Source organism: Diospyros lotus, unplaced genomic scaffold, assembly GCF_014633365.1.
Source record: "Diospyros lotus cultivar Yz01 unplaced genomic scaffold, ASM1463336v1 superscaf1, whole genome shotgun sequence".
Taxonomy (NCBI): Eukaryota; Viridiplantae; Streptophyta; class Magnoliopsida; order Ericales; family Ebenaceae; genus Diospyros; species Diospyros lotus.
Genome location: NW_026267104.1, coordinates 2,390,008 through 2,403,718, shown reverse-complemented (window position 1 = coordinate 2,403,718; position 13,711 = coordinate 2,390,008).

The following is a 13,711-nucleotide window of genomic DNA, read 5'->3' as shown; positions in this document are numbered from 1 at the left end:
TAGACATTCGATACTTACGTCAAATCCGCTAAAAATCAAATGTTTATCAAATGATAAAATAATATGTTTAAAGTATGAATTTTCGCATCCATGTATAAATTGGGAGTCACCTCCCATTTATAGAATCTTAAATTAACAAATGGAAGAGCATCATCATATTTCAATATTATTTGTTCAAACTTTCAATATTAGTTGGCATGTTATTGATATTGAATACAAAGAGTGTTCGAGAGACTTATCTTTCTTTCATAAAATTTTCCTATGATACTCTAATAAGAGTTATCGATAAATTTTTTGAATAATCTAGATGAAAGGGTCTCATTGCCCTTCATGATTTTTTTTTGGGCTTATCTAGTTTTGTCTATTCTCATGCCTAATTTTTTTACAAGTGGGTTGTGGTCAAGTATACATCAATTGCTTTCCACTATTTATTACGAGTTTTTTTTTACTAAATTAGTAACTCTATTTATTAGCTATGCTTATTGGGTTAGGGTTCACTCCCTATTATTTTGGAATGATTATACTTATCAAGGGATTCTGGCATATATTTACCTTCAATGCGTTGTAAATGAGGGATTATTGGGTTAGTACAAAAATAAAAGAATAAATCATGAAAGTCGAGAGATCTTCTCATACAACTTTTAGATAAACTTTCTCAATAACTTTCATTCGGGTGTTAAAAGGGAAGAATTTTCAGAAAAGTGATAAATCTCTTATAAACCCTTCAAATGTGGCCTCGGTTATAGCATGCCAACCAATATCCAAAACTAATGTCTTAAAAATTGAAGTAAGTAATTCCAAACTATACGAATACTCTTCTATTAGTTAGATTTAGTCTTTAAAAATAGGGAATGACACAACAGCCCCAAAGTATATAAAAAATACTACTCTAAAGGCTTTGTTTTCTCTTGTAATTTTTGACAAATTTGATTTGAACTTTAAAGGGTTTGGGCTAGAAACACTCTGCATTATTTAACAAACTTATTTTTTATTGGTATTTCAAATACTAAAAATTCTAACGCAATTATAAATTTATTGTTGTATCTCGATAATAACTAAAATAAAATAAAAGAATTACATATAAAGCAATTTCAAATATTAACTTAGAAAAAAATTGAATATTAAAACTTAAAAACAAAACTTAATAGACAAAGAATCATGACAACAAACATTCAAAACACTTCATTAATTTATATAGACAAAAATTATACATTTAAATAAAAAAAATATGTTTATTTAAAGTTATATACAAGTGTAAAGATTCAATACCTATCCTCAAATTATTATTTTTTTATTAGGAGTAATTCAAAATTAGTCTTGATCAAATTTACAAAATTATTTTTTATGTTTTTCACAGAAAATTTTTTTTTTTGACTATTCAAACAAATTAATTACACTCTATAACCACTTTTATTTAAGATACCAAAAAATACCCTTAATGATATTTTAAAATAGAAATCCCACATTTCCCTTAAGCTCATTTATCAAAACACCTTTGTCTTTTTCATATAACATTTCCCTTCCCTCTCTTATTTCAAAATTCACATTACTCTCTTTTTCTCTATTGTCAAATTGTCCAAACTCAACCATTCTTCATACTTTGCTTGCTTGGTCATTCAACTTTTTTCATCAATTGCAACGACCTTATTGAAGTCTCATTCAATAAGTTTATTTCTCTATCTCCAACAAACAATTTTCTTCAATTTCAAGTTATCGATTTGATTTCTATTTATTTTTTTTTTCAAAATTATTTGTGTTCACATTGCTTATTAAGGTTGTATAAAATGATTGTGGTTGTGAATAGAACTTTTTTTGGTAGATATCATTCCAAATCTGTACTAATTTGTGTAGAAAAAAATTGAAAATACATATCGTTATCGGGTTTTGTGGGCCACAAAACCCAATATGGTTATAAATATTATTTTTAAAATAATATGAATAATAATATGAGTATTTTGTTAAATAATTTGATTTATATAATATATGATTAAAATAATATAAAATATTTAATTTTATCATATTATTTAAAAAATTTTGACTTCTTAAGCATATATGCCTAAATGCATTATGTTAAAATACTCAAATGTTTTTCATAAATTTTTTAATTTTTTTCATGTACTACATATTTAGTTACAGAATATGATAATAATAAGATTGTTGTTGGTTTTAAGACAAAAATCATAAATTCAAATTGTATAAATCATTTATTTAGAAAATAAAATAAAATACAAATCTCAAAAAATAAATAAACTTGCTAATAGTTACGACTTGATTTAGTTGAGGAATTTAATCCGATCTAGGTGTGTCTGTGGGTCTAATACATCCATGGTAATGGTGAGACTAATTTTTTTTCCACTTTCAATATTGCAACAATAGATTTAGTTTCATTGGTTATCGTGTGGAATGGGAAATGAAGTGATAATAAGTACATTGGGGGTAATAGGATGCATGCGGGAATCTATAAGAATATGACTTTTACTCAATTGGTTGAGATTGTGTATACGATGACGGAATTGATAAAACAAGATACGATATCACCATTCATTTTGTAACGAAACATTCGAGTGATATTCCAGCTACCAAGTTCGTTATCAATTATGACTATGGTGTCAAGTTTATTATGTGTGACAACAAGAAATATAAAGTGATGTATGTTAATATGATTTGTAAAGATGCTAGAGTTTGTAATCTACGTAGTCAGATGCAAAACCAATTTCCTTCATATAGTGGTGGTGATAAGGATTCAGGTGGTGTCATTTTATTTACATTAGCACGTATAGTTCACTGCGAAATGATAATTTTGGTATATATGGCATGGTTGGTTTATCAGACAACGCTCCATAGACAGATGATGATTGTGATAATAAAATATATGATAATGGTGATGATAGTGGTGGTGGTAGTGGTGATGAATTAGAGGAGCCAGTCTGGAGTACCCGGAAGTAAGATTTTCAAGTTCACAATGTGATGACAACCCTTTACAAAGAAATTGGATCGTTCAATGCATAGAAAATTATATAATTGAGGAAACGAGACCCGAAATATCAATTACATACTAGGGTGATCTTTTATACCTAGGTGCACACTTTAAAAGTGTTGCCCAGAAAAATACGCAAGAATTGGGTGAATTGAGTTTTTCAAACATTAATAATTTGAGCTTTTTTGAAAACTCTTAAATTTGTTATCTTAATATGTGATGATTGCAGTAGGATTGAAATCAATAAAATCACACAACCACACAGAATAAGAGAAATTTATAGAGGTTCGACTTTAAAGAACCTAATCCTTCTCTCAAGTCTTAGCTTGAGGTTCCACTAGAAAAAATCAATACTAACTTTTAATTTGAGGTAAAACCAACATACAAACCATTAGCACACTACTAGCAAATACAATCTCTTCATACAACAAGTGAGTAAAAATAACAAACTTATTACCAGAGACAATTACAAACAAGTCACCAACGGTTGAGAATTCTACCAGCCAGCACACTTCTAGCATTTTGAACTTTTTCACTCTTGTTTGAATGCTCTATCAAGTTTGTCCTACTTTGAGCCTCCATAATTACCCTATATATATATACATCTTCCAAACACACTAACCATTAAATAAAAGGTTAATATAAAATTTGAAATTCAAAAAATGTTTAGGTTTTCTCAAATAATAAGAAAATATATCTCATATTTAATTTAAAATAAATTTACTTTTTGCATGAGAAATCAATATTTGAAAATTCAAATATAAACTTTTGAGACATAAATAATTAAAACAAGAAAACATATATAAAAGCAATTCTCCTTTAATTCAAAATAAATTTATTTTACATGAACAAGAGAAAACATGCTTAAAAACAATTCTCCTTTAATTCAAAATTTGAAAATTCAAATATAAGATTTTGAGACATAAATGATTAAAACAAGAAAATATGCCTAAAAGTAATTCTCTTTTAATTCAAAATAAATTTACTTTTTGCATGAGAAAAAAATACATTTATATCATAAAAATATTTTTGTTATCATCAAAATCGTTTCTACTTACCCTTGAGCTTAACAAAAAGTAAATAGAAACTAATTTTTACATTTAGACAATATTAAGTTGATGTGAAGATGGACTATCAAGTCAGATATTCGTGTAGAGTTCGATATGAGGCCGGTTGCAAATATGTGAATTGCAAATTTTTTCTTTGTGCAAGATGCAGACCCAATTGTTCATTTTGGCGTGTGGTGAAATTTATGCCGAGTCACATATGTACTTCAGGCATCTACAATTCACATTTTCGAAATGTGAAGGCTATTGTCATCAGAAGTTTGTTATCAGAAATAATAGTGAGTAGCACCTAAAATGCTAATTAGGGAGTTGCTGGAGCAGCATGATGTATTGATCTATGTTGCACAAAAACTGCTCAGACGAGCCATTTTCCCGTTTTCGAAATGTTTCTCATTCCTGTTTTGGACCCAATTTATACTTATTTTTTTAGAAGAATTTTTGTTTCGGTGTTTCCATTTCGTATTATAAACGTTTCTCATTCCCGTTTTCGTGCAACATAGGTGCAGATTATGTACACTAAAGTTTAGAGGTCTTTACAACATGTAAAGATACTCACTTATGGCAATGCAGATGAGTCATATCAGCAGCTATCCTCATATTTTTACATGTTAAAATAAACAAATCATGACAGTATCACGGTAATACAAAAAGATAAAAATAATTATTTCTTATATTCATTTTTTACACTCGGACCTTTCTTTTAGAGATTTCGGTCTTACATAAACTCGGACAATTCTGGGATAATAAATTTTTGTATTTCAAACTTAAAGCTAAATCATATCATTTTTCGTATCTATCCCAAAATTTTCATACATTTTCTCTAAAGATAATCATTATACACATCAAATGCGGAAGCAATGATCGAACCTGACATCTTAACATTAATCGAAATTCAGATCTTACATCATCGTTTCTCAACATAAATTAATACAAAACATAAGTGCTCAACTAATATTAACCCTAAATAAGGTTATAGATCATCATTCCTCAAAACATTCAGAATTCAAAGTAACACAATACATGTGCTACATTATATACATTTCATTCATCATTCAATTCATCATTTACTTTGTTAAATGTCATTTCATACCTCATTCATCCTCATATCTGCTACAATCTCCATCTGAAACGTTTGAATATTCCATGGGCAAAGTCTAAGTTAAATGATGAATCATCTAAATAAGGGTACAAAATGCTTTATCATGCATGCATGCAATATCTTACTTCATCGTAGGGGTTAACTGCGCCCTTCCTGCTACTCTAATTTTTACGGCCACCTCTTTCGAAGTCGGGGTATATGGGTGCACCATTGGCAAAGTAGTGACGCCAGTTCGTACTCCCAATGGACAACATGCAAGTGATTAATAATTACAACGTATACATATGCATTTCATAGTCATGTCATGTATGTTGTCTACGTCATGGATACATATCAGGGCATGTCAATATGATGAAAACATTCCCGAGGATCGGGTTTTTAAATATAAATCACTTATAAACTAATCATTTTTCATAAAAGTAAATCCGGTTGGGAAGTACTACTTACCTTCTCAAGCTTATCGGGCCACCTCAATATTCTTGTATTGTCTCGAAATATGTGCATCGCCTCGATTTGGATGATAATCTCAAAATTCGCACAAGTCACTTATAATTTAAGCCTCAAAGCATCCTAATCACCATATTTGATTAAATAAGTATTAAAACCTATTTTTCATAATTTATTGTATTTTCTTTTTTTTCCTTTCTATTTCTTCATATTTTTTCTCAATAAATCCAAACTAAATATTTTTCAAATATTTTCTCACATATTTCACTATGATAATTCATAAAATAATATTCTTGAATTTTTAAAATTTTCTAGAAAATTTTACTTACCTTAACTTAGCCTCTCAAGCTTCATCGATATGCGTGTCATATCCTCGAAATGCGAGACCGAACCATTCTTCTTGCCAAAATCTCCGGAATATTACTAAATTTCCAAATCCTATTTTTTAGGATTTTTCTCCATTTTTTTCTTTTCATTTTATTTTAGTTTCTTCATTTCCTTTTCTTTTTCTCATTCTTCTCCCTCCTCATTCTTCTTCTCCCTGCTTCTTCCTGTGCAACCTGCGTGCATGGTTGCCACCACTCAGCCGCTGCTCTACTGACCATCGCTGCTACCAGCTTCGCCGTCACCATCGGCCGACACCCCTGGCCGCCCCGCACCACCCCCAGCTACAGCCATTAGCTGACACCGCCGTTGCAACTCTCCCATGTGTGATGCCATGGCCGATCGGCCTCCTTTAGCACATTCGCTAACCACGACTTCCTTCGGCCGCCACAACCAACCAGCCTTTCTCGCCAGCCCCCAGCGACCACTATCGGCTGCCCTTCACCCGCAGGCAGCCATTGCCCGCACCTAGCTACCACTGATCCAGCCATCGGCCATGGCAGCCTCCAGCATTGCCTCCGTTTCCAATCGCGCCTCTGAGCGCCACCGCAATCGACCCTCTCTAGCTATCTCTCTCATCTACTCTCTCATTCTTGGCAAACTCTCAGCCTCCCTCAAGCCCTCAGCCCCAACTCTTACGAGTTCTTTCTCTCTCACAACTCTCTGCGATGCTTTTCCTTCTTATCTCCCTTAATTTTATAGCCATTTTCACCACATTTTGCCCATCCCTCTTTGCATCTAAAATACTCAACTTGCTGTTATACCTCTCTTCAACTTAGCCACCAAGCTTTCACTAGGCCATGAAGCTTCCAGAAACTTCTCGAAGCCAGCCACGCACAAGCGTGTGTATATATATATATATATTATAGCATAATCTAAAGAAAATTGCACATTAAAAGCTAACTTCTATCTTAATATCACTTGGGCAATTTCTTTATTGCAACTATGCCCTCAAACCTCAAATTAATTTGCGTTTTAATACCGAAAACGTAAAATTAATAATTTTAAAATTACTCGATAATGACGATTTTACCCGTGTCCTCACTGGGCTATCGTTTCATTCCGAAACCACTGAAGGGTTGCTTATTATAAAAAATCGGAGCCTCCTCAGACTTTCGTCGACTTCCTGGAAGTCCCCTATGACAATTTGATTTTGCAGCCTAAATGACAGCTTTAGTTGTACCGAAAATCGTTCCTAATTCAATTTTTTTCGATACCATAAATCATGTATCAGGATACTCATAAATGTCGAATCATTTTTCTTAGACAATTTTACTCCGAGACACTCCTTGCAGTCAATTCGATACTTATAACTGCTATCAAGCCAATTTTTCGATATTCTAAATTTTCTTAAATTACGTGGAAACCTTATGTCAAAACAGGGTCTTACAACTAACATTGTCGAGTCTCCGAACAAATGCATAATGAAAGCACGCCGGTGCACATGAATTTATGAGACATAGGTTTAAGAAATGGTTTAGTGATAGGTGTGCTGTTGTTGCTAGACTCGAAACTGATGTGACCTCCGTTGTAGTGACGCATATTAACTTGGCCCATGCCAAAACATTAGATCGAGAATGTCGCATAGTTCCTGTAACACAAATGACAAATACCTTGTGTAACATGCTAAGGAAGATAATAGGATAGTTGACATTAATGCGAAAATATGTAGTTGTCACAATAGACATTGATCAATTGTCATGTCTGCAATTGTTGTTAGCAAGTATCATGATTTGACTTTATTTTGCATATTATGTTTGTAATTTAGTGTGACACGTTAACACTCTGTCTTTCTTTGGCGTACATGGCAGTTTTATGCGAGTGCACTACCATACATTTTGTCATTCATATTACACCGCATACTAGGTCAGACACGTATATGGATATCCCATCAATCCTCTCCCTAACAAGTCCGCTTAGGTTCTTCCTGTGTACATCAGGCAGGTTCTTCTACTCTCACCCGTACAAAGAAGATAACCGTGTAGATTGAGAAATGATCGAATTTATTCCACTGAGAAAGCTCGTCGAAAAAAAAAATATGAAAAATGCAGTTCATTAGTACACAATAGTCTTGGTTGCCCTAATGAATGGACTTCCTAAATTGGAGAGTCTAGCATAGCCGCTACTCCGAAATCCAGGGATGCTGCTAGGCCCGCTACAAAGATAAGCCGAAAATGCATCATTTGCAAAGAGACATGACACACTCGTCTTTAGTGCCCTGTACAGATGTGCATTCCAGGTGATGATAATATTGACAATGATACAAATAAGCAATAGACATAAACTCATTCAAATATGATATAATGTCATCATTTATGTTATTAATAGTTGTTAGATCATTTGAACAATAACATGTTTTTTTACTCGCATTTACAATGTTAATGAATTTCTTACAAACCATATGATCCTCTATGTTTAAACAATACTCAACAATTACTGTCACAAGACAAAAAGAATGACACAACATCAATCAAATATATTTTTGTCGGAGTTTAGAAATGAATATTATTTTTTACATTATTCTTTGAATATGAATTTATTCATATTTTATCAATTGTAATCTTTCAATTTCTTTCACCTAAACTTGTAACTGATGATTGATAGGTTGTGTGGTAGTATGTTGTTGGACAGAGAGATTGAGTTTCTATTGCAGTTTCAATGGCGAGGAAACAAGGGAGACTTTATTGAAATTTTCTGATAATAAATTTTATCCAAAAATAGACGTGTCGTTTTTAAATAATAATATATTTTTGAGACTATTGAGTAACTTAATCCAATTGCAAAAAAAAAAACAACAAGCAAAATAAATAAAAAACTAGGTTTTGTGGGACACAAAACCCGGTCACCCGTTAGATGGGTTTTGTGGGCAACAAAACGTGATTACTGGGTTTAGTCGCCCACCAAACCCGATTTTTAAATTTTTTATTTTTACTATAAATTAATGGGTTTCATTAGCACTAAAATAATATTTTTTTATGTTTCTCATATTAATTGAATGTATAAATCACAATAAATAACAATATATTTGACTTGGTGTGTGGCCAATATCAACACAACCAATACATGATCAAGTGTTATAACTACTAACAACATGGGAGTAAGAAGATGTATTGATAATAAATTTACCCAAAGATAAAAGTGTAATTTTTAAATAATAATTTATTTTTTGGACTATTGGGTAACTTGGAAAAATTCAAAAGTAAAAAAAAAATAAATTGGGTTTTGTTACCCACCAAACCTAACTTTTAAATTTTTTTATTTTTACTATAAAATAGTGTGTTTCATCAGCACTAAAATGATGTCTTTTACGTTTCTCGGAGTAATTAAATGTATAAATCACAATAAATAACAATATCTTTGACTTTGTGTATGACCAATATCAACACAACCAATACATAATCAAGTGTTATAACTACTAATAACATAGGAGCAAGAAGATGTAATGATAATAAATTTACTCAAAAATAAAAGTGTAATTTTTAAACAATAATTTTTTTTAGACTATTGGGTAACATGAAAAAATTCAAAAGCAAACAAATAAATAAATAATTTTAAAAATTAGATTTTGTGGGCAACAAAACCTGGTGACCAGGTTTGGTTGCCCACAAAACTCAGTTTTTAAATTTATTTTTTTACTATAAATTAGTGGGTTTTATTAGCACTAAAATGATATCTTTTACGTTTCTCGAATTAATTGAATGTATAAATCATAAGAAATAACAATATTTTTTACTTGGTGTGTGGCCAATATCAAAACAACCAATACATGATCAAGTGTTATAACTACTAACAACATGGGAGCAAGAAGATGTAATGATAATAACTTTACTTAAAAATAAAAGTGTAATTTTTAAATAATAATTTATTTTTGGGACATCGGGTAACTTGAAAAAATTCTAGAGCAACAAAAAAAAAAAATTAAAAACCATATTTTGTGGGCAACAAAACCTGATGATCCAGTTTGGTTGCTCACTAAACCCGATTTTTATTTTTTTGTTATTTTTACTATAAATTAGTGGATTTCATTAATACTAAAATGAGGTATTTTTATGTTTATCGGAATAATTAAATGTATAAATCACAATAAATAGCAATATCTTTGACTTAGTGTGTGGCCAATATAAACACAACCAGTACATGATCAAGTGTTATAACTACTAACAACATGAGAGCAAGAAGATGTAATGATAATAATTTTACTCACAAATAAAAGTGTAATTTTTAAACAATAGTTTAGTTTTGGGACTATTGGGTAACTTAAAAAATTTTAAAATAAAAAATAATAAAAAATAAAACTAGGTTTTTTGGACAACAAAACCCGATTACTGGGTTTGGTTGTCTACCAAACCTGATTTTTAATTTTGTTTTGTTTTTTTTTTACTATAAATTTGTGGATTTCGCACTAAAATTATGTGTTTTTACATTTATTAGGCTAAGATGAGGTAATGATTATCAAATTACCCTAATAGTATAATTTGAAAATTTCAACAGAGTTTTCTCTATTTTTTAGACATTGAACCTACATTCTGTTTTCGCTTATGGCATTTGAGTCATATATGACAACTCTACTATATTTTAAGCAAATCTTTAAGAGAAATAAATGAGAATTGGGTATATTATATGGAAGCAACACCTACATTTTATTTATTTTAATACGTTAGTCGTATAAAAATATATAAATAAATCATTAAATAGAATGAATTAACACTTACATAATCGACTGTCCAACAAGGGAGATTCCTATCAATGCGCCCGTCGATAAAACCGGTACATTCTTCCAAGACAGTAACAATAGAAGGCGCGAAAACCTTCATGTTGCCCCCGTACTCTCTTTTCCAAAATCCTTCTGTAGATGCCTGAAAAATAAAATAAAAATATTGGTCACAAACTAAATTGAGATGTAACAAAACCAAGAAAAATAAAATAAATAAAACAACAAGTAGTACAACACTCACAAAAAGCGAAATTGATATGATAACGTAGTTTGTGTCATATTGATGACAAAATTATATACGTATCAGGCAACACATGTAATTATCGATATGATGACTCTCCAACTATTTTGTCCCATTCTCTATGTTTCGGAGGTCAGCCGATATTACATTAAGAGGGAAACCGGTGTGAAAATTACAATAACCAATAATTATGAATAAATAAGGGTAAGAATGTATTGTTGATGTAAATAGAAAAATGTATTGATTACTTATGTAACATCTTTGTTGGAGCTTATGAACTCAATGTAACTCTCAGGGGGCACTGTCTTCACGTCCGGTAGCATTGGGTCTAGTACATGCACTGGGTCCACGTCCGACCCTTCCACCGCGACATCCTTATTTCTCTTTTTATGTTTGGTTGGATCAGTAAAGGGTGATCAACAAAACTGCGATGACAATCTATCTCGCATAGGTCATTTGTCGACCCTAACCACTTTCTCCTCATTTGACTAAATAAAAACTAACTACTACAAAATGGTATTTCAAAATGATGTAAAACGTATAAAGGTAAATTTGGAACTTACTTCAGATGTGGATGCCTGCTCCTCCTCATCGTGATGATCAGGATCTACCTAATCACCACCTCGCTACTACTTATTGCCATGATTGCTGTGATCTGAAAAAATAGACGGGATGCCTATATGACTATACAGTGCTGCTTGCCCTCTCTCTAATTGCAACAATTGTGTCCTCATCTGACTCATCTCTCCATCCATCATCCGCAACATCTCTAGTGTTAGTTTCAACATCTCGGTGATCTACAAAATGTAAAAAATATATATATTATACAATTATAGAAAAAATATAAATTAAAACCATTATTATAATAATAATCACACCTCAGCTTCATACTGTCGATGATGCAGGCTATGAGGGAGCTTCGCCTTCTCCTCATTCTCCTCCCCTCCATTCTCATCTACATGTATCCTACTCGATTCCTTCTCATCCCCGCCCTCCTCCTTCTCATCACCTTCTCTGCCTCTAAATTTATAGACGTTGACCCCAATCGAGTCTTGAGGGTTAAAAGACCTCCAAAAATCCGTTCCCCGCTCAGCATCGGTGGGCTGGAGCGTCAGACTCGATTTTCGTGCCTATAAAATTGTATTATTTAGATAGATATTATTTAAAAAAATAGACGTAAATTAAGATAGGTTGCACACTTACTTCATTTGTAAGGCAATTGTCGTAATTTTTTTATGTGTGGCTTTTTTTTTTTAATAACCATTTTCTGCATCTTGGAATATTTGTGTCAGATAGTCTAACAATCCATTTATTCTGAATCCATGGAAATGTTTCGATCAACCATCGCTATAGAGAGCAAAAATAAAATAAAAAACAAAATAAAAACAAACGTTTACTTACTATATACAAATCATATAACATAATGTAATGTAATATAATACGGAGAGAGTAATATATTATAGATTGTACTTAAAATGCCCACACAAAATCATAAATGTTGATTTTCTTCCCACATTCACCAGTCAGTTTCCTTCTGCTCATGGCCAAACAGATGTAATGTTAATTCTTACTATAAACATATGTATCCCAAGGGAACACCTCAAATGCGTGTAAATTATCGGCTATGGTCCACAAGAAATCATCCACATGTCCGTGCTCATCATGTCCTCACAAAAACATGTCGACCACAGCAATGTAAATCAGTTTCAAGACATCATCTGAAATCATGTCCTCCCTGATACTAATTAGTAATTCAATGTCGTCTCCCGTCACTCTTTTTTTATTATGTGGAAATAGTCGAACACATAAATTATCTGGCTTAACAGGTTTCGCTTCAAAGCTTTCTCTATTAATAGCCCTAAATTTGAGTCTACTAATAAATATGAACTCATGCCTCCCATACCTGTATGGCGTGCCGCCAATCTCAAACCATATCTCATCATGTCAGGCACCCGAAAATGTCATATCTCGAAGTAGAACATGATATATCAATTATGATGTAGTCAAATGGAGGGACAAATGCATCTTCAAGAAATGTCTTAATGGGCCATGTAGGAATATATCCATTAACTTATATCGGTCTAGAGTACGGCGTATTGCCTCAAAGTGTTTGATCCCACAATGAGTTACAGTGAGTAGTAACTCACATTCCAGACAGTAATACCCGGTGAGCATGAATATAAATAAATTTCCTAATTTGTTGTTTAACCATCTGTATAAAAAAAAAAAATACAAAAACAACAATTGTCTTAGTCGGTGACTATGGAAAGAACAAACACAAGCATAAGCAGACGATGCTTGATAGATGAACCCTGATCGTCGCAATTGATTGGGCTTCATCGTTGCAACTGATCGGGCTTTATCGGGTAGCAACGAAGCCCAATCAGGCCTCGTCATGCGGGGACAAAGCCCCATTGGGCTTCGTTTGCAACCAAGCTCGATGGGGCTTATTCTACAGCGGGCTTTGTTGCAAACGAAGCCCCATTGGGCTTCATTTGCAATGGCTTCCCCTGACCTTTCGGGAACCCCCGACGAAGCCCGGTTATCGGGCATCACCGTCACTAACAAAAGCTTTGTCGTCGACGACCATTTCCACTAGATTTTTCTTTACTCAAATCACGCAAAAAAATCTAATCTCGTTCAGTGTTGGTGGTGGTCACAACGATGGTCGGTGCGGTTGTCACAACGACGGTTAACGACGGTAACGAGGGAGATGGTGCTGGGTGAGTTTGTTTGTGAATGGGTAATGGGGTTGGGTGAGGATATTTTAGTATTTGTATGA